General features: G+C 40.7%; 1 pseudogene; it reads left to right on the top strand.

Moving 5' to 3' along the window:
* Positions 1-12,404: 12,404 nt before the first annotated feature.
* Positions 12,405-13,363, top strand: LOC118017082 (annotated as a pseudogene).
* The last annotated feature ends 9,943 nt before the right edge of the window (positions 13,364-23,306 follow it).

Genomic DNA, 23,306 nt, shown 5'->3' on the forward strand with positions numbered 1-23,306 from the left:
ATGTAATGTAGGTCAGATAATCACCTTCAGAAAATAAATATCATTAGACTAATCACACACAGACCTTTCTGCAGAAATTTAAAAAACCCCAAATCTGCTTTTTGGCCATGCCCAGATGGCAATCAATGGCTGTCTGTCCAATATATAGATTTCTCAGTTGACAGGTGACGAAGCAAGAAGAAGAAAAATATTCACCAGGCATTCCCCAATTTTATATGTAATATTTAGTTCATGTTTCATATTTTATACATTTACTTAATTCAGATGGAGAATAGGGTAAGCTTTTATTTTGAAGTTATGTTATTTGTGATGAAAATTAACTCAGTCCTCATTCCTCGCTCACTGGTTATAGGAGATGATATTAATCTTGAGAGCAGGTAAATTTGCTGAGCTCTCCTAATGCTTAAACCATAATAAGTTTTTAAGTGGCTTTTATTTTTATTTTTTTTTAAAGATTTTATTTTTTAAGTAACCTCTATACCCAATGTGGGGCTCGAACTCATGAGCCTGAGGTCAAGAGTTACTCGCTCCACCGACTGAGCCAGCCAGATGTCCCTTAAATGGGTCTTAAAATAGAGTAAGATGCAGCTTCTGAATTAGGCTCTACCATGCATATGTATATATTTGCCTTGAAAAATTCACTGCTGAAGTAGGACAAAGGAGAATAAAATAACAATAGCAAGATAGTGTGTCAGAGGTGGAGATGATGAAAGGCTAGGGTCCAGAGAGTAATTGCACATGAGCTTTCTTACTGCATAGGAATATAAGATAATATGTTATTTTTATACAGCACCAGTCTAGATAATGTACTGTTGTCCTGTCTATGCTACTATATAATCCTGTGTTTTCCCCGAGCCCACCCATAATGATACTTTATGCTTATTTATAAAAACAAATCATGTTTCCAAGGACTGAATGTAAAAGTAAATACTACAGTAGGTAGACTAGGCCCCGGGGACAGAAACCAAACAAGGCAATGCTTTCTGAGGAATTTCGGTCACTGTGTGAGGTCCTGCCACAAAATGACATGGAACTGCAAGGAGCATAGAGAATTGTAAAACATTGGGGAAGGTAGAATGGAGAATTAAATTTGGGTACGGAAGGCAAACCACGGAACATGTATGAGGAGCAGCCCTGGGGTGACTCATGTGCCAAACATCAGCATAGTCCCCCCCATTCTCAAAGTTGTAGCCTTAAGGACCCAGTGCTCCAGGGTGCAAAAGATTCTCTTGGGCTCCCCCTTTGTTATTGCCCATAGCAGATTCTTTTGACTATACTGGCATGGAAAAGTTTTAGATTTAAGGAAGGAGATGATTTATTTTTTATTTTTTATTTTTTTGGGGGGGGCGAGAAAGCATACGTGTGTGTGGGGAGAGGCAGAGGGAGTGGGAGAGAGAGAATCCTAAGCAGGCTCCACACCCAGTGCAGAGCCTCACGGGAGCCGATCTTACCACCCTGAGATCATGACCTGAGCCGAAATCAAGAGGCAGAAGCTTAATGGACTGGGTCACCCAGGTGCCCCATGGAGGGAGGTGATTTTAAGAAATAACCAAATATCTTTGGAATGTGAATAGTTTAGTTAGGTATTGCTTTTTTTTTTTTTTTGAGAAAGAAGGGGAAAGAGAAAGGAGATTATAAAATCATGAAACTTTTTTCTTGCACACGTTGGCAAATATATCTTAAAATAATTACATTATAAAGCATAGGGAATACAGTCAATGGTATTGTGATAGTGTTGCATGCTGATGGGTGGTAGCCGCCCTTGTGGTGAGCATAAAAAATCATTACAGGGGCGCCTGGGTGGCTCAGTCCTTAAGCATCTGCCTTCCGCTCAGGTCATGATCCCAGGGTCCTGGGATCGAGCCCCACATCGGGCTCCCTACTCAGCAGGAAGCCTGCTTCTCCCTCTCCCACTCCCCCTGCTTGTGTTCCCTCTCTTGCTGTGTATCTTGGTCAGATAAATAAATAAAATCTTTATTAAAAACATCATTACATTATACAACTCATATATGTATGTTCCTCTGTGTAATGCACATTGACTCAAACATTTTCATATATATTTTTAAGATTTTATTTATTTGAGAGAAAGAGAGAGAGAGCACAGCCGAGGGGAGGGGCAGAGAGAACAGGGAGCCTGATGCGGAGCTCGATCCCAAGACCCGGGAATCATGACCTGAGCCAAAGGCAGATGCTTCACGGACTGAGCCACCCAGGCGCCTCTCACACATTTATATTTATATAGCAAAACCAAGTTGTTCTTAAAATAGGAAATGTAGGGGCACCTGGGTGGCTTAGCCGGTTGGGCGGCTCCTTCGGCTCAGGTCATGATCCCGGGGTCCGGGGATCGAGCCCCGCATCGGGCTCCCTGCTCGGCGGGGAGCCTGCTTCTCCCTCTCCCTCTGCCTGTCTCTCTGCCTACTTGTTCTCTCTCTCTGTCAGATAAATAAATAAATTTAAAAATCTTAAAAAAAAAAAAAAGGAAATGTAACTAATTTCAATTTGGACTACAGGTTTTATGTGCTTGATTCATACAGAACACATTCATAGTGTTCGTGTCTACTCTGGAAATGGAGAAAAATCACAAGGCAATAGAAAGCAGGGATGAAGTATAAATCTTGGTGTAAACACTGTCATTAATGGGAGCTTTAATCGCATGAGGTTTTTTTTTTAAAGATTTTATTTATTTATTTGAGAGAGAGAGAATGAGAGACAGAGAGTAGGAGAGGGAAGAGGGCAGAGGGAGAAGCAGACCCCCTGCCGAGCAGGGAGCCCGATGCGGGACTTGATCCCGGGACTCCAGGATCATGACCTGAGCCGAAGGCAGTCGCTTAACCAACTGAGCCACCCAGGCGCCCTCGCATGAGGTATTAAAGGTATAAAACAGAAACTGGCACAAACAGGTCTCAATACACAATTCGTGAACCAATCAGTGGGGGGAGCCCATTTATAGCACTTCCTGTGCACAAGACACAATTGCTTTACCTACATTACCTTGTTTCTTTCTTAGGGCAGTCCTAGTATCTGGGAATGACTATGACTTACTCTGAAGAAAGGGAGGTTTAGAGAGGTTAACTAAACCAACTAAGTTTACTGAGGTCACACGGTTAATTAGTAGCAAAGCCCATTTTTTGAGACCATGTCTGTCTAACACCAGATTTTACACTCCTCATCCTTTAAAGCTTTTTAAAATGTCTGCTTAAAAAGCAAACAAGAAGGTGAAATGGATGTGCTCTGCTTCCATTGAAGCCATTACACTGGAGGTCTGTTCCGTGGTGCAAGTGCGCACACGCACGCACACACGCACACATACGGACACCCCACATACACACACCTGGCTCTTACTGACCGACTTCTGCACTTGCCCAACCACTTCCAGCCCTTTTGTGGTTTGTCTTCCTTTATTTCCCTTTCCTTAAGATTCTGCCCTAGCCCAGCTCTTCCCAACCCTTTCTCTTGAATCCCACCCTTACGTCTCAAAGCCCCTGCTGGTGGTGGGGGGTGGGAGTAATAGAAGAGAACCTCCCAGCTACCTCTCCCAGCCAGGCCAAGCCTCCATGTATCTGTAGCTGAGGATCCTTGCTTGCTTCCCCGGCAGCCTTCTTGCCTCCTTCCCAAAACCCCTCTCCAGCCCCTAAGCAGAGATGCCCAGAGTCATGTCAGTGTTGTTTTCTTCTGAATTGTAGCTCACCCTCTTCCTTCGGGTGCTTCCAGGTATACCTTCATCATCTGTTTTCTTTTCTTAATGAGGTTAGGAGGGAACACAAAGAAAAGGCTGCAGGAGGAGACCTTTGCCACATTTTGGTGGTTTCTAGAGCATGTCACACTCCCAGATAGAAATAAGTCTTGTGAAAAGAGTATTCAGCAAGTGGGGCTGTTTACTGGGTATTGCCCACTCTGGGCACCTGAGCTTTGACCATATTAGGCAGGTAAGGCCCATGACTATGTCCTTACTCCATAGTGCTCTGGGGTGAGGGGGTGAGAGAGGCGGGAAGATTCTTTAACACCAGCTTTTATTAAAATACCAACAGGGTGGGGTGCCTGGGTGGCTCAGTTGTTAAGCCTCTGCTCAGGTCATGATCTCAGGGTTGTGGGATCAGGGCCCATGTTGGGCTCCACGCTCAGCATGGAATCTGCTTAAGATTCTCTCTCTCTCTTGGGACGCCTGGGTGGCTCAGTCATTGGGCATCTGCCTTTGGCTCAGGTCATGATCCCAGGGTCCTGGGATTGAGCCCCGCATCGGGCTCCCTGCTTGGCAGGAAGCCGGCTTTTCCCTTTCCCACTCCCCCTGCTTATGTTCCCTCTCTCGCTGTGTCTCTCTCTGTCAAATAAATAAATAAAATCTTAAAAAAATATACCAACAGGGTTTCTGAGAAACTACTCAATCCACACTGTAGAATAAGAACTAATTTAACCATAATCATGTACAACAAATGAATGCTATACAATGTTCCTGATATTAATTTCCAATTCCTTTATCCATCAAGATTTGCTTTAACATTGCCTTTGGCTAGGAATGACTAAGAGAATAGCCTCTATTTTGCTCTAGTCTAAATGTCTTTTCTGTAATATGTTGTCCAAAGTCTGCTTATCTTTTTTTATTTTATGATACTCATAAAGTATCATAATACTATGATATTTTATGATACTCATAAAGGCTGTTCTCATTTCTTACCGGAAAGTCATGTTTCTCTGTGTCAGGGTTCTGGTTCCTAATCAGTATACTCCCTCTATCTGCAGTTGCTTAAAGTTCAGATTTTTAAACAACAACAGAGTCATTACCATAGAATTGCCAATGTTCACTTTTAATAGGCTCCTGAAGATGCCTAGGCTAAGTACTTTCTGCTCCAGGAGGAGGGTCAGGCAACTCACAGCAGCCTCCTGAAATGACCGCAGGGGAAGAAAAAGAGGCCATTTCATAGAAAGAAGCAGAGGTGGTTTATGATCCCGAAGTGCAGGAAATACAATGAGGGCTCTTCAGTAGGGACTGGAAGCGGGAAACGGAATGTTACCAACCGAGGTTGTCCTGTCCACATTTACAGGATCACTCGTTTCCGCTTCTCTCTAGGTACATCCTTCCTTCTCTCTCAGCACATCCTTCCTTCTCTCTCTTCCAGGATGTCTTTTTCTGCTTCTTCCAGCACATGGGAGAACATTGCCACCCCGCCAGCCCTGGTTGTTCATCCCTTCCAATTCATTCATTCAGCAAAGAGATAAAGTCTCTATATGCCAAATCCCTACGTTCAGGAAAGCGAAGAGACTGGTCAGTGGAAATCAGGTTTCCACACAGAGTTCAAGGAACATAAGGAGTTGGCCAACATGGCCGGATTTCTGAGAACGAGGTGAGGGAAGTTTCTTTGAGGAGGAGCCTTGGGATGAGGAGAACAATGGCTTCTCTCTCTGGGACAAATGGCTTCTCTCTGATGGTGTGGGGGTGAAGGGTTTCCTGACACCTCTTCCTTCTGCCTGCTCTGTTCTCTGAGCTTCTGTACTTTTTGGCAGGACAAAGAATTTTCTGACTAAAGTCCAAGCTACCAATCAATCAGGCATTGGGCTTAATGATGGACTCCAGGACATGTCCTGGATATACCACAAAACAAGCCCCTAGCAAGAGCTGCTCAAGGGCATAGATATTTAGCCATGGCATCCTCTTGCTTCAGAGACAGAAAAATAGAACCAAAGAGGAAACACTCAAGCCTCTTTCTGAGAGAGTCAACAATGAAAGAAACAGCAATTAGGAGCTATTGTGGGTCTCATCCCTCACTCTAACTGGTAATTTTCTATCAGGGTTTAAATTGTATCCAAGGGAAGCTCTCTCCCCCACAGAATGCAGGCCAGAAATCGGTCAATTAATAGAGGAAAAACATAAGTTATAAGGGAATTATGAAAAACACATATACCATACACATTTTATTTTAACTTAAATCTTAACACCACATCTTTATAAATCTTTTGATGTAGGTCCAAGCCCTTTAAAATATATATATATAGTGGGTTAAACGTCTGCCTTTGGCTCAGATCATGATCCTGGGGTCCTGGGATTGAGTCCCACATCAGGCTCCTTGCTCAGCTAGGAGTCTGCTTCTCCCTCTCCCTCTGCCTGTCACTCCCCCTGCTTGGTGCGCTCTCTCTCTCGATCTGACAAATAAATAAAATCTTTAAAATAAATAAAAATAAAAAAATATATAGAATCATTGCTTGGTGTTCTGCTTCATATTTCTTTCTTTCTTTTTTTTTTTAAGATTTTATTTATTTGACAGAGAGAGCACAAGCAGAAGGAGAGAGAGGGAGAAGCAGGCTCCCTGCTGAGCAAGGAGCCCGATGTGGGGCTTGATCCCAGGACCCTGGGATCATGACCCGAGCCGAAGGCAGACGCTTAACGACTGAGCCACCCAGGCGTCCCTCTGCTTCATATTTCTTACCTAAACAACCTCCATTTGTTATGATCTCCAGATTTGAAGTGGAATTTAAAGACTTGGATGACTGAGTGCAAATCAGTGGATGTTTACTACTTTTCTCCCTCTTTCAAATATAATTCTTTAGTGACTGGTCTTCATTGAATCTTTCTCAAAGATTCAGTTTGGCTTTCATAGAAATAACAGTTCTCTTTTTGCCCTCCTATTTCATTGATAAATATGACAGTTAATTTTTTTTAAAGATTTGATTTATTTATTTGAGAGAGATCATGAGCGAGAGCATGAGCAGGGGTGGAGACAGAGGGAGAACAGGCGCCCTGCTGAGCAGAGAGCCCGACGCACGCAGGACTCGATCCCAGGACCCTGGGATCATGACCTCAGCTGAAGGCAAATACTTAACTGACGGAGCCACCCAGGTGCCCCAATAGTTAAGTAAAATATGTAAATAGAATGACAAGTACAGCAGCACAAACCATCCAGGTGTGGGAACCAACCCAGGAGTCCCTTAGTGACACTAAAACCCAAGTGGAGAGGCTGAAGTTGCACTGTGCACAGAGCAGTGTGTTGCAAGCTTTGGGGCGCATCAGAATCACCTGCAGGGCTCATTAAAACACAGGTTGCAAAGGTTCAGCTGGTCTGGGTTAAGGTCTGAGAACTCGAATTTCTAACAAGTTATCAGAGAACGCTGATGCTTCTGGTCCTGGAGACCATACTTTGAGAACTGCTGTCCTGGAGAGTGATTTGGCCGCTGGGACGGGCAACAGTGTGGGTATTTTCAGAGCCATCAGAGAGTGCCAGATAATCCAGTAGACTGATTAAATGAAGTTTGTCGATGAGAGCTGTTCCTGTCCTTCTTGCTCAAAATGCTTATCCAGGTGTTCTGTGTTTTGTGATAAAGTCTCAGTCACCCTGGGTTCTGGTCCCATCTCTGCAAGTAAATGACCATGTCATCTGGGATGGTCACTTCGCTTTTTACTTATCTGTAGAAAATGGGTCTGAGAATTTTCTCCCCCAGAGATAAAGGGCTTATTACTTGTTGCACAGCAAGCAGCACGAACATCAACATTCTCCTATGCCTCCAAGTCCCATAGACGTGATGCTACGCATAGAGTGGGTTTGAGTTGCTGTGGAGGAGCACTGAGCTTGGAGCCTCTGCTGCTTTTATAGCAGGCACTAAACAAGTCTGCTCTTGATCGGAAGGAAGAAGTTAATTTATCTCTCGAGTTTACCAGCTGTGTAAGATAATCCTGAGAAATGGCCCCAGTGAAAGAGCAGCTGGGGTCTTGTAGTCTTGGCACCCCCCCGCCCCCAGCAAGAGAAGTACCAGGGGCCCAAGAAGAACTGTCTCTCAACACTGTACACTTGCAAAAAAAAAAAAAAAAGTGTGGAATTGCAACATCCAAGCATATTTATATTTTACAACTTGATACTCATTGCCAAAATGCTCTTCAGAAAACTTGTACCAAGTTACATTCCCACCAAGACTGCACGAGAGGGCCCATTTCTCTATGTCCTTACAAACACTGGGTCTTACCAACTTTTCACTCTTCTCTAGTTTCAGAGGCATAAGGCAAATTCTTGTTTCATTTGCATCTCTTTGATTGACAGTGAAGTTGAACGTTTTTTCGTACTTACTGGCTGGCTACTTCTCTCTTCTCTGTGAACTACATATACTTGTTTTCTCAAGATATGTTGGTTCTTCTTCTTGGATCCAGGAAGAAGGCCTCTGGGACCATAAGTTTTAAGCTTTGAGCACCTATCATGAGCAAAACTCTGGCTCTGCCTTTGAGCTTCTCCAAAATAGTTGGGGGGACATAAACCATACTCCAGAAAAAAGGGATTTATGACACCAGCCTCTGAATGCTAAGGGTCAAAGGGGTAACATGATCATTTATTCATTCAGCCTTCACCAAAGCAGGCATTTTCCCAGGTCCTGGAGATATAAGAAGAGCCAGACACAGCCACTATCCTGAAGGCACTCAGCGTAGTGGAGAACAGGCAAATAGTGTGAGGAGAGTTATGATGATAAAGGTAGACACAGGGTACGGTGACAGCAAATTAGGAAATGATAATTTTATTCTTTTTCACTTATGTGGTTTTTGTACATAATGACAATACATAAGAAAATATAAGAATATATAATTCTAAAAATATAAGATATTGGGGCGCCTGGGTGGCTCAGTTGTTAAGCATCTGCCTTCGGCTCAGGTCATGATCCCAGGGTCCTGGGATCGAGCCCCACATTGGGCTCCTTGCTCTGCAGGAGGCCTGCTTCTCCCTCTCCCACTCCCCCTGCTTGTGTTTCCTCTCTCACTGTGTCTCTCTCTGTCAAATAAATAAAATCTTTAAAAAAAAAAAAAGTTACTTTTCTCCTAAAATATTCAAAATGATCTATTAAAATACAAAGGAGAATAGAATGTATAGTTAATATGAAAAATTTAAATAAAAATCATTTAATAGAACCAAATTTTTCATTTAATATTTTGAAAGCTTAATTAAATTTTATCAAATATTATCATAAAAATAGGACGACTTGGAGTTTTAATACCCAATACCCATTAAGTTGTCAATGTACATCATTCATCAAAGATGTTACAGATCAAACCTAAAAATATACAATGTAAGAGAATATAAATTGTTTAATATGGCAAAGCAATCTCAGTTTCTCTATGCAACTATTGTGAATGTTCTGATTCATGGTATTTCTGAAATCAGGCATTGAAAGATAATAAGGAGGAAGACATTACTGGGGATGGATACTTCTTTCTGTATTTATGTTACCAAGAGGAAAGTCTTCTGTTTGGAACTTAGGTGTTACAAAAAGGCTACTGTTGAAGGACTTCATTCTAAAGCAGTGCGTTTCTTTGATGTCAACCACAGTACAACCCACGCACCTTCAAGGGCCTGGCATGGTCACTTTTTGTTTCAAAGACAAAGGGTAAGAGAAGAGGAGAAGAATTTCCCTAGCAATGTAATCATCCCAAGTAAGAATTGATAAATGTAGTGTGTGTGTGTGTGTGTGTGTGATTTGTGGACCCCTCCAATGCATGGAGCCAGGACAGGAGCCCCTTTTGTCCAGGTCTAAGGGTGGTCCTATAAAGCACATCATGTGGTAGGGCAGAAGTAATGAACATTCTCACTCTTTATGAACTACGGGATTATCACGAGTGTGAGCAGTATGGAATTCCATCTTCTAGAAACACGTTTTTCTTGTCTTTTGTTATGGCACTCTCTTTGATTTTCTCCTCAGCAGAGGGCAGCAAAATTAGAACCTAACAATAAAAAAGAGAGCAGAAACCCTCACAGGCTCTGGACCTCTTAAAAGCATGCTAGAAAAAATTCACGGGTGCTATAAGGCAAGAAGAAATAAAAGGCATGGACTTTGGAAGGGAAGTAATAAAATCGCATTCTGTGCACATAACATGAAAGCATATGTAGGAAATCCAAACTATCTCCATCCCACAAAAAAAAAAACAAAACCCCACACCTATTTAAATTCATAGATGAAATTAGGTCTAACTGGATGCAAGGTCGACATGCAAAAATCAATTGTATTTCTACATACCAGCAATAAATATCAGAACACAATAATTTTTTAAATAGCATTTTTGATAGCTAAACAATGAAATATCCAGAAATAAACTGTAGGGAAAAAAATCAATGAGAAAATTAAAGTGGACCTGAATAAATGGAGAGATATGCCACGTTCATGGATTGAAAGAATCACTGTTGATTAAATGTCAGTTCTCTCCATATTTATCTATAGATTTCATAGAATCCCAATCAAAATCCCAGCAGGTTTTTTTGTTTGTGGAAACTGATAAGCTGATTTAAACATTCATATGGTAATGCAAATAATCGAGAATGACCAAATCAATTTTGCAGAAGAAAAATGTTTGCGGATTTAGACTACCAGATTTTAAGGTTTATCATAAAGCTATATTAAATAGGACAATGTGATATAGGCACAAGGCTAGCCAGTGGAACAAAACAGAGTCCAGAACAGACTCCCAGAAAAAAATCACTGCAATTCACTGAGGAGAAAGGATTATCTTATTCTTTCTTCTTATTTTTTTCAATAAATGGTGTTGGGTCCATTGGATATCCACATGGAAAAGAAAATGAGCTTTGATTCCTGTATAATACCATACACAAATATTAATATGAAATGGGTCATATACTTCAATGTAAATGGCAAAACAATGAAGCTTTTAAGAGAAAATATAAGAGGGCACCTGGGTGGCTCAGATGGTAAAGCGTCTGCCTTCGGCTCAGGTCATGATCTCAGGGTCCTGGGATCGAGCCCCGCATTGGGCTCCTTGCTTGGCGGGAGGCCTGCTTCTCCCTCTCCCTCTACTGTTCCCCCTGCTTGTGGTCTCTCGCTCTCTCTGTCAAATAAATAAATTTTAAAAAATCTTAAAAAAAAAAAAAAGAAAATATAAGGGAATATCTTCATGACCTTGGGGTGGGCAAGGATTTCTTTCTTTTTTTTTTTTTTTAAAGATTTTATTTATTCATTTGAGACACAGAGATATATATATAGAGAGAGCATGAGCAGTGGGAGAAGCAGAGAAGAGGGAGAAGCAGACTCCCCGCTGAGCCAGGAGCCCAATGTGGGGCTCGATCCCAGGACCCTGGGATCATGACCTGAGCCGAAGGCAGACGCTTAACCATCTGAGCCACCCAGGCGCCCTGGGCAAGGATTTCTTAAACAGGGCACAGTAAACACAACCACTGAAAAGCAAAACATTAGATTTCATTGAGTTACTCACTTTCATTCATCAAGAGATCATTTGGAGAGTGAAAAGGCAAGCCTCAGAATAGGAGAAGAAACTCACAATTCACATATCTGTAAAGGACTCATCCTGATTATGTAACTTACAACTCGATCATAAGAAGACAACCCAGTTTAGAAATAGGCAAAGGGTTTGAATGAAGAGTCATAAAAGAAGATAAGCAAGTAGCCAGCAAACATATGATAAACATATTCAACATTATAATGAGTAGGGAAATGCAGACTAAAAGGACTTTGAGATACTATGCACACAGCCAGAATAGCTAAACTTTAAAAAAAAAAAAAGAGAGAGAGAGAGAAAGAAAAGAAAAGAGGGACACCTGGGTGGCTTAGTTGGTTAAGTGGCCAACTCCTGATTTCAGCTCAGGTCATGATCTCAGGGTTGTGAGATGGAGCCCCGCATCAGGCTCCATGTTGAGCGTGGAGCCTGCTTAAGATTCTCTCTTTTCCTCCTCTGACCCTCCCCCGCCTCTCTCTTTCTCTCTCCCTCAAAAAGAAAGGAAGGAAGAAAAGAAAGAAAAGAAAAATTATCAATACCAAATACTGATGGGATGTCTAACGATGAGAACTCACACATTACTAGTGAGAGTGTAAGCTGGTAAAAACCACAATGGAAAAATGTTTGGAAGTATCTAATAAGGTTGAATATATGCCTACCTGAAGACCCAGCCATTCTGCTAGTGGTATGAACATGAGAAATGAGGACATATGTCCAGCAAAAGACATTTTTAAGAACATCCATAGTAGTTTTTTTAAGATTTTATTTATTTATTTGAGAGAGAATGAGCGAGACGGAGAGAGAGAGAGAGAGAGCAAGCATGAGCAGGAAGAGGGGCAGAAGGAGAGGGAGAGGGAGAGGGAGAAGCAGGCTCCCCGCTGAGCAGGGAGCCCAATATGGGGCTCAATCCCAAGACTCCCGGATCATGACCTGAGCCGAAGGCAGATGCTTAACCGACTGATCTACCCAGGCCCCCCAAGAACATCCATAGTACCCCAACCTAGAAACAAACCAAATATGCATCAAGAGTAGAATGAATGAATATATATGAATGAATATAATGAGTGAATATATTCACTGCCAGTAATGAAGAGAGAGAGAGAAAGAGAGATGCTACGACATGGATAAATCTCACAGTAACAAAATGGGATGTATGATTCCAATTGAGGTGATGTTCAAAGAGAGGTAAAATTAATCCATGATATTAAAAGTTAATAGTGCTTCTAGCCATTCCCATTTGCCTGAAGAGAAAGTTGTTTCAGATTGCCTCAAGTGTGTGCCTCAGAAACATGTGGTAACAGTCATAGGTGGACCATCGACACAAAATCAGATTAGTTAAGAAAATAACGTGCAAGCAAGTTTGGAGTGTGCAGCATTACAGAACAAGCTTTTAGAAACTAGACAAACAGATACAGTCTCCCCTGCTGTAGGGATTAGGAGACTTGTAATAGGTAGCAGTGAAGAAGAGTCTTCTCTTGACCACTTGCAAGCTTCTTACAAGGAACCTTTCATGCATAGAAGTATGTTATGGGATTCTTCTCAAGTATCAAGTGGAACTAGTTCCAGGACTTTAAAGGATATTGATTTTGGCATATGACATGAAACTCTTCCAGAAGAAGTTGGTAACTTAAGTCTTAATAGCTCCAGTAGTACAGAAGCCAATTTAAACTGGAGCCAAATAGCCCTATGCACAGTGGCATTTTTCCAGAAGATGTTGTGGGAGAAAGACCAACTACACCAGAATCGGACTGTAATTTACAGGCTATTTGTCATAGATATGAGGCTCTGAAAAAATCTCTATCCAAGAAAAGGGAAGAAAGTGACCTTTCTAATCCTGAAGCACTTGAAGGACACAAACCAGAATTGAGCCCTATTCCCACAAACATGCAAACAGATGATATGCTTGACTTTTTGGGTACTCATGATTTGCATATTGACTATACAAAACCATCTTTACACATGTCCCTTGGTGAAAGGAAATGGTCACTTTCACCACTAATTAAGTTTTCTCCAGTGGAACAAAGATTGAAAACCACAATACCATGTAGTCTTGGAGAACTTCTACCTAATTTAAAAGAAGAAGAAATCTTGAATAAGAGCCTTGATGCAAACGAATTTCCATCAGACTTGAAGAGATGAAGCAGAAGCCCAGTTAATTTAACTACAATGTACTTAAATTTCAAGCAGTGTCACAGGATAAAAATGGATTTATAATTTAAATACATGTTGGAAGTATAACTCTTTTTCTAGGTCTAAAAAATCCTAAATAATGCCTTTTAGCAAACTTTAGTTTTTAGGTAAAGAGAGTATGTTTGATTTTTCTCCTTGTATGGATCTGGGGTTAAAAAATGTGAAGTATTTGGGAAGCAGACATCAAGTTTTGTGAAGCCATTTTGATTCCTTGAATAATTTGTAAGCATTAAGTAAATAGCAAAGTATTAGTTTAATTTATTATGTTATAATTTCAGTTGATTAACAAACATGAGTGGTTTTTGATATACTTTTATTAACTGGTTAACATAATAACCATTGAATACTGATCTTTCATTTTAGGGAAATACATAATTTTTATTGTTTCTTTATGGAACATTATAGTACTAACCAAAAAAAGTGAGAAAAGTAGTACCTTGGGATGTGTAGTCAAGGGGAGAAAAGTTCAAGTTTGGGAAAGCTCTAAACAGGCTTAATGATTATTTAAGTAGTATGTTGGTCCTGGAAAATGTCTGATAGAATAAAGTGTATGTGATGATAAGTGAAGACTGGGGCAGAATGAATTTAGAAAAAAGGAAAAAGATGGAAGATGACTAGACACTTTTAAGGAACACTGTCAAACTATAAATCCATTCAATGGGTTGTACAGCAGATTTATATTTAGTCTAATTTAGACTTTGAGAATCTAATTTAACCCTAGTTTTATATTTTAACAGAAAAGATGTAAATTAAACATTTATTAGTTTCTGTTTAAAAAAAAAAGTTAGTAGTGCTGACTTCTAGGGGCAGTATTCATCAGGAAGGGGCACAAAGGAGGGATATGTTTGGGATGCCAGAGGAAATGTTCTGTATCTTGGTCTAGGCAGTGGTTCTACAGGTGTATACATATGTAAAATTCATTGGCCTGATCAGTTCAAGAGTTGTGCACTTTATGTATAGTATACTTCCACAACAATTTTTTTTTTAAATCATGGACTAAAGAAGAAATTAAAATGAGAATTATAAAACATTTGGAGCTGAAGGACACAGAAAGCACTGCATATCAAAATTTGGGCGATATGCTAATGCAGAGTTTAGAGGGCCATTTATAGCCTTGATTGTACATATTAGAAAACAAGAAAGATGGGAAATTAATGAGCTATCCAATTGAAAAAGTGCTAGGAAAAGAACCATAGAGAAATGCTCAAGAAAACTGGCAGAAATATGTTAAAAGCAGAAATTAATATAATGGGGGAAAATAGTAGCTCAGAAGAGAAATGCAGGTAAAGAAAGCAATAAACAGAAGCCACGAGGCATTAGAAGCCATTAGAGAGAAGAAAATGAACAGCAGTAATGAATTAGTAGTTATAGAGACAGAAGAAACAGAAGCATCGAAATGGACCAGCCCTATGAGAGGGAGCATAGCATCATCTGCTCTATGACTTTCTTAAATGGCAATTTCTAGAGTGGCTCTTTTGTTTCAGAGCTTCAGTCAGATTGAATCCTGGAGCTACAGCGGCATCGGGAACTGCACTTCGCTTCTCCATGAAGACTCTAGAAACTTGTTTCCTGATCTCCCTTATTTCCAGAGGAATTCTTGAAATACAGTCTTTTTTTTTTTTTTAAAGATTTTATTTATTTATTTGACAGAGCGAGAGACAGTGAGAGCAGGAACACAAGCAGGGGGAGTGGGAGAGGGAGAAGCAGGCTTCCCGCTGAGCAGGGAGCCCAATGTGGGACTCGATCCCAGGACCCTGGGATCATGACCTGAGCCGAAGGCAGATGCTTAACGACTGAGCCACCCAGGCGCCCCTGAAATACAGTCTTATCATGAGAGGTAACTTGACCTTATCTCTTATTTCTGGCAACCTGTTGTGTTTACCTGACCAACACTCTTCCTCTCTTGTTTTGCTAACAGCCTATCATGTAGCCTTCTGGGAACCACTCCTCATGTGTCCTGATTACCGATGGTTTTGTTCCCTGAGATGCTGACCCAATATCCCAGTTCTACGTTGGGCCCATGATCCAGGCATGGCTAAGTAGAGCACAACCTTCCAGGCGGTTGGAACAGGGACAGGCACCTGCCCCACTGGGCCAATCAGGGTGATTCTCATGATTTGACAGGGGGATCTCTTTCCTTGAGGTTATTAGCCTGGTTGAATTAAGCCTGTAGTTACTGATGACCATCTTTCCAACACAGTGGGAAGAATGCCTTGCCTGAGATTGAAGCCAACAGAGAGGAAAGCAGAGCAGAGATGGAGAATGAGAGAAGGTGTAAGAAAGATAGCTAGCAATACCGTCTGAGGTCCTGGATCCAGCAGTGGCTAGACCCAAAAGCAATTGCTTTTTTGCTTAAACTGCTTTGTTTTAGATTTCTGCATTTGCAATCCGATGTCCTACTAGCAATAGCTGACTGATAAAAAGATCTATCTCAAGTACTTTAACAAAAATCTATCATTGCTCCTTCAGCAACCCCCAGGATCACTAGATAGGTTTTCCCTTCATGTTACACTAAGTTTTTTCCTTTCAAATGAGTGCCTGTAAGATGGTTTATATATAATATGTAATGTGTAAAATATTTGCTGATTGCCTAAGTTTTCATTGGAATATTTAGAAGATTCAGCCAATGGTTTAAATTTAAATTTGGGAGATGAATCAAGTCATTTGGCAGAGTTCATATACATTCAGCAGTTGTAACACAAATATGCCTTCCCTGAATGATGTTCTCATCTTTTCTGTGGAGCCTACTGGACATAGGCTACAAAAAATGAGATTTAAAATTAGTGGCACGATCGAAATACTCAGAAAGATCAGGATTTTTAGAAACTGTGTGGAACTCTCATAAGTTTTCAAATCATTGGAATTCAACCTTTCTGAGAGTTATCCTCCATTTCCCCACAGAGTCCATGGAAATAAGATCTCAGCAGAATCAACAAAGCCAGTAAAATGAATGCTGAGCTAATCTCCATTCCACCCTGGGATCTGCTCTGAGCCCGAGCCCTTGGCTAATACTGTGGTGTGTGCTCTCTCTCCAGAATGTGCTCTCCTCCAGAGAAAAGCCCACATTCCTGAACCATACATGCTGAAAAGATTCTCTGGTGCTTTCAAAGGGCAAGGCATGGCACTCAGAAAGCTTGCAGTTTTCACTGCAAGGGTTTTCAATGCCAGCTTTAATGGAGTGAATTTTGACAGGAACTTCTGAGTTCATGCTAATCGGTGGTTAATCGGACAGAGCTGTAGAGACTACAGAGGACTGATTATTCTTGCCTCTAAATTGGAATCTTAACTGATGAAATGTACAGCTTCCCAAAGGAGGCTATTCAAACAACAGCCCTGCCGTCCTCAAGCAAACAAGTTGTCTCACAATGGCTTTGATGGTTTTTGTGCGTAGATTTCCCCCTTCTGACGGAATTAAGCGAGATGCATTCCCATTTCTTTTGGCTTGCTGCCTTGCTCATTTTGTTTCTAAACGTTGATAGTGTTACATCCATGTAAGGCGATACACCAAATCCGATTTACAAATATTTAATGACTGCAGTATATACAGATAAAACTGCATCTAAAGTTCTCCAAAGAACTGAAAAACAGGAAACATGTCTGCCTCCTACCAGGGGTATCAAAAACTTAATACTTGCAAGTAACTTCTGCTAAAAATACTTTTTTTTTCTTTTTACTATGCTCACCAGTGTATCTCTGGTGTCTAGCTTAAATACATCTTGAATAAGTGAATAAATGAATGGATAAATTCTAGTTCATCATGGAAACCTTCTTCTTCTTTTTTTTTTTAAAGATCTTATATTTGAGTAATCTCTACACCCAATGTAGGGCTCGAACTCACAATTGAGACCAAGAGTCGCACATTCCACCCACTGAGCCAACCAGGCTCCCCTCCTTCTTTCCTTTTTAACCAAACTCTGGCATTGAAAACACATTTTTCATTATTTGATCATTTTTAACAACTTTGGTGGCAAATAGTTCACAATTAAACCTTTGCTGTTTGAGGTCCTGAGTAGAAGTTTTGGGTTTATCACGTGTCTGGATATCTTTCTTTTAAGGAATTGTTCCTTCCTTAGATTTTGTCCCAGAAACCTTAAAAGTAATGACTGAGAAGGAAAATACACTATTCATCTTCTTTCTTCGGATTGGCACAGCTGTGACCGATTCTCCCTGTTCATTGGTCGGTGGAACTCTTAAGTATGGGTAATAAATCTTTGGAAGATGCTGATCTGCCAAATCAAGTCAGACACAGCGTCACATCAGAAGCGACATTCCATTTCCCCAGAGGGGAAGATTCCAGAGGGACAATGTGTTCTGAAGAAACTGAGTAAAAAGTCTCCAGAGCTTTTCTACTGCTCTACATATCGTGGCCAAGGGACTCAACCCACTGTCTTTTTAATTTATACTAAAAAAAAAAAAAAAAAAAAAAAAAAAAATCCCAAATCTGGGCACACCAACCTCTTGGGCTTTGGATTATGTCTTGACCTTTTCTGAAGTACGACCTTTTGAGAAGTTGTGGCCAACTTTTCTTTCTGCTGCTGTGTCACTCGCTCTATTTTTTCTCTCGCCTGTCCTCACTTGAGGATCGACCCTGATGTCTACACAAAATGAGTGATTTTTGGTATTTATTCCATGGAAATTATGACTTCACTTCAAGAGTTAAAATTTAGTCTTTTGCAAACTACTGAAGTGTTTTTCTTCATTGCCACTTTGTTACTGCCGGATTCTGGCCTCCTGGCCAAGGGGTCTGGGCATTTGGCTCAGTCTTCCTCTTTATCCCCAGCTAGCCACGTCCTGAAACATCTAACTGTGCATTGCCAATCAAACATCCTAGCTTCTGAGCCCCCTGACCTTCTCAATTCCACGGATTTTCATCTATGGTCCACAAAATCTATTCCCATGGGCCACTCTCTGGGCTACATCATAAGTTAAAGCTGGTCTTCAACTGATATCCTAAACATTAAAAGTGGAGCTTTGTCAGCACTCTCTTACTCTTCCAGCTCCCTTTTTTTGCTCTCAATATGTTTAATCTTATCCATATCCAGTCCTTTGAGCCACTTAATTTTCTTCCAATTTACCACGTGCTGTTAGATGACATTTTTGGTCTATCACTGTATTTGCTGACTTGTCTTCACATCCTTCTGTCTTACTGGATTCACAAAACCACAGCCCATGAGCCATGCCACGTTTCTTGTCAGCTCCTACCCATTGGTGGGTGCATAAGGTGGACAAGATTGTACAACAGTATAACCTGGAAACAGTGGTAACTAATGATCTCCAATCACAATGCTGAGCTATCCCTTGTGACAGTCAGCAAATGACTTTGTTCCTGACTTCATTGAGAAAACGCAAATCATTTGAACAATCATACCCTCAACTGACCACTCTTGCCACCTACAAACTTATAAATGCCCTGTAACTGCACCACTTCATCTCTTTTCATGCTATCTCAGTAAAAGAGGGTTAGCTCTCCACTTTAGTTTTTATCCTATCTCATTACCCTCTCTTTCTCTTAACTCGCCTGCTCCTTGCTCATTCTCCCTCAGCAAATATTTGCTACACACTTAGCTCTTGCTTTGCATATGTTCCCAGCACCCTCTCCTGGGAAAAATCACTGCTTTCCTTGAGAAATGCTTCTAGCCCCCTATAGAACCAGGTAGCTCAGCAACACCGTCCCATGTTCTCACACAATCCTCCATGCCAGGTACAGCTGATTCTCAAGGAAAAGTTCCTAGCTCCGCACTGGGAATAAGTTCAAGGTGAGATCCCAAAAACATGGGTGTGTACTCACATCATGTCTTTAGAGAAGTAGTAATGCTCTTCTCTCTGAGAGCACGGGGTGAATTGGTTTGTTGTTCTAAACAGGGGAGAGAAGAAAACCAAAAGCAGAGAGCACAGGAGAATCAGGATGAGCAAACAAGATGGAGACCTGCTTGGAATTAGGTGAGGAGAGTTGGTGAAGCTCTAAAGTTGGGGGGAGAGGGCAGGCAGAGGGGAGAAACAGGAATGGAGGGTGAGGGAGGTGAAGGCTATTTTAAGCATGGGAAACCCATTCCTTTATCTGAAGGTGTTTGTGTTGCTGTCCTTTCAACACCACCTGTACCATCTTCCCGCATATCTTCCCAAAACATCTTTCAAGGGGATTTTGTTGTTGATGTTAGGATGTAAAGAGGGGCCTGACTCTCACAGAGACCTCTCACATGGAAGAGAGGATCCAAAGAAAGAGATCTTGAGATTGTGAAATGTGCTCACCTGTATCCCATCCCTGAAACTGACAGAAATTATGGAAGAGCTTTGGACTTCCATGTGACTGGGATCCAAGTCAACTTTACCATTTGTTTTTTCTGGAAGACAGGAAGAAGGTTCTGCTGACACTGGGTTATATGTCATATGCCTGGGCCCATAAATGGAAATCAACACGCAGTTACAAAGCAACAGATTCCAAAAACAAGATTTGCCAAACACTACTGGGATTTGGGACTCCTCTTTGTGTAAGCTCTTTTAAAAATTATTATGAGTGACTCATGCAGAATTATATAGACTTATTCTACTTTAAGTGAAGACTAAAATTAGCCAGTTAGCAGAGTTTACTGAAGACTAATATAAGACATCTAGCTGCCACTGAGCGACGTAAGATTCCCATTGCCCTTGACGCACAGAAAGAGCAGAATTTCCATAATTCTCAGACTGCACTGTATTATCTGTACCATCAATGCTGACATGAGTGGGTCATGGTTTCAATTGCTTCTGTTCCTGAAATAATTAATATAAATTAATGGTGTTTTATGTTTGTGGATCATTTTGTTTTTATGTAATTGTTATTTTTCATGTAATTGCTGAAATGTTACCATTTTTATTTTAATTTGGTCCCTCTCTAAGCCTTGGTTATCACCAAGTTCTTTTTTCCAGTGGGAGATGGGAACAGCTTGGGTAGGTGGGCTGCAGGGCCTTTTGTCCTGACTATGTTGGCAAAAGTCCAAGAAATTGTAAAACTCCTGAGTTTAGGGGCTTTCATTAATGCCTTTGCAAGAAGTTTTTCATTCTGTGTTTTAAAGAGACAGATGCTAACATATAGGAAAGCTGTGTTCACTTTAGTTCACTTTCAGTTTGGAAAGATGGGTTCTGATGCATCCTTTTATTTGAGTTTCTCTAGGGTCAGTAGTGATGTCTCCACTTTTATTCCTAACTTTAGTAATCTGAGTCTTCTCTATCTTTTCTTGATCAGTCTAGCTAAAAATTTACCACTTTTTTTAACTTTTCAAAGAACCAACTTTTGGTCTCATTGACTTTATTGTTTTTTTAATTCTCTTTTTCATTAATTTCTACTCTAATCTTTATTATTTCCTTCCCTCTGCTTGCTTTAGGTTCAGTTAGTTTGCTCTTAAGTGTCTTGAAGTGGAAGGTTAGGCTATTGGTGTGATCTTATTTTTTAATGTAGGCATTGTTCTATATGGATTGATGTTTCTGTGATTTGTCCTGCATAACTGACCACTTGGACTTGCACATATGCAAGCAGGCTAAGAATTGTTGTTTGTGAGACTCATGCTACGTGAATAACCTTGGGAGCCTGGTTGTTTAAAATATATTATCTGGCCTCCAGGTCAGAACTGGCCCTTCTGTTCTGGATGCCAAAAGCTACAAATCTTGTCTCACAACCCTTCCTGCTCTAGGCTGGACTGGCTCCCCGGAATGGAATCTGGGAGGGAAGACAGACACACATAGCCCAGGCTCCTTGAAAATACAAAAACATGATAACATAGAAATGCAGCTTGCTCCAAACTGCACATACGTGAACAGATGTTTAACTTCCCATCATCTGCCCTGCAAATGTGGTCCTTATGGGGATGGTCAGCTGGAAGTCTCACCTGAGGGGAAGATGCTCCTTCCAGGCCTCTCAACTGGGACTCCAACCTGGCTATTTCCATGGGGCTTCCCTAGCTAATGAGGTTGGATGTTGTAAGTACACTTGATGTAACTTTGCCTTATTCTCATTTATTGCCTACTATGACCTTCATCTATGTGTAGATTCCTTTTCTCTTCTGTTTCTATTAGGTTTCTATAATAATATTAATAATAATGATGATGATGATAAAGGTTTCTTTCCTTTTGGAAACTAAAACATGGCTGTTGTGAATCTTTTGTTCAGAGATTTTTTTTTTTAACAGGCATTTACACCTGTAAATATCTAAGTACTAAGTTAGTGGTGTCTCATAAGATTTAGGGTGTCATGTCTTCATCTTCATTCATCTCAAATTATTTTAACTTTCCCTTGTGACTTTTTGACCTATTGGCTATTGATGGCTATGTTCCTTTTTTTTTTTTTTTTTAAGATTTTATTTATTTATTTGACAGAAACAGAGTTAGTGAGAGCAGGAACACAAGCAGTGGGAGTGGGAGAGGGAGAGCAGGCTTCTTGCTGAGCAGGGAGCCTGATGTGGGACTCGATCCCAGGACCCTGGGATCATGACCTGAGCAGAAGGCAGAAACTTAATGACTGAGCCACTCAGGTGCCCGATGGCTATGTTCTTAAATGTTCATATATTTGTGAATCCCCTATTTTTCTGTTATTTACTTCTGATTTAATTCCACCGTGATTGAAGAACATACTTTGAATGATTTCAATCCTTTTAAATGTATTGAAGGTTGTTTTATGGCCTAGCACATGATGTAGACTAGAGAATATTCCATGGACACTTGAGAAAAATATATATCCTGTAGCTGTTGGGTGGAGTATTCAATAGATATCTAGTAGATGTAGTGGTTTTTAGTGTCATTCAAGTCTTTTATTTTTTGTTGATCTTCTGTTGAGTTGATTTGTCTTTTTTTTTTCAGAGACAAATGACTTCATTATTCACAATACAACAAGCAGCATAGGCATCAGGGAACTGGAATTCCCTGAGCCCCACTTCTCAAAGGACAATGTGAGGAGTGTCAGGTGATACCTACAGAGGTAATAAAATGCATCACAGGGAGTGGAGCCCCAAACCTAGGGAACCTGCATCTTTTAAAATGGGCAGTATGTCTGTCTGAATTTTGCCCCAAAGGGAGACATTATCTTGTTTACTGGAGAGTAAATAAATCTTTCTTTTGCTCCAAGGAAAACATTATCTCTATCTTCCAAGACTTTTCACTATATAAACATTTTCAAGAGAGAGTTCTGCAGAAAAGCAATTGGTACTTAGGCAAGGTAGGTAAAAATGCAAGAGACCCATGAAGAATTGTTTCTCAACACTAACCTAGATCTTTTTCAATGCTAAAAAAAGAAAACACTCTCTGTGTTCTTCTTCCCTCTAGTTACTACACTCACTACCCTTTCTTCCACAACCAAATATCTTGCCATCACCCAGTCACTTCTCAAGCCATTGTATTTTGAATTTCACTGCCACTCCTGAATACAAGAGACCCTTTGCCATTTTCATCTAACTTGTCTAACTTATGACAGCTCCCTCCCTCTTTAGACTTTTTCTTCACCTTGCTTTCCTAAAGTGAACTGCCTGCACCCTTCTTCTCTTCTCCCTCCTTCTCCTTGTTCTCTTCCTCTCCTTCTACTGAGATACAAGTCACATATCAAAAATTTACCTTTTTTAAATGTACAACTTGTTGGTTTTGGGTATTTTCACCATATCGTACAATTATCACCACTAATTCCAGAACATTTCCTTCATCCCAAAAAGAAATCCCCTGACTTAGGAGCAGTCAGTCTTGATTCTCTCCTACCCTTAGCCCCAGGCATTACTTATCTGCTTCCCATCTCTATGGATTTGCCTTTTCTGGACAATTAATATAAGTGGAATCATGCAATATATAGATATGGTCTTTTGTGACTGGCTTCTTTCACTTTGCAAGATGCTTTCAAAGTTCATTGATATAGCATGCATTGATATTCATTCCTTTTTACAGCTGAATAACATTG

This window comes from Mirounga leonina, unplaced genomic scaffold, assembly GCF_011800145.1.
Source record: "Mirounga leonina isolate KUSES-001 unplaced genomic scaffold, KU_Mleo_1.0 Mir_168, whole genome shotgun sequence".
Lineage (NCBI taxonomy): Eukaryota > Metazoa > Chordata > Mammalia > Carnivora > Phocidae > Mirounga > Mirounga leonina.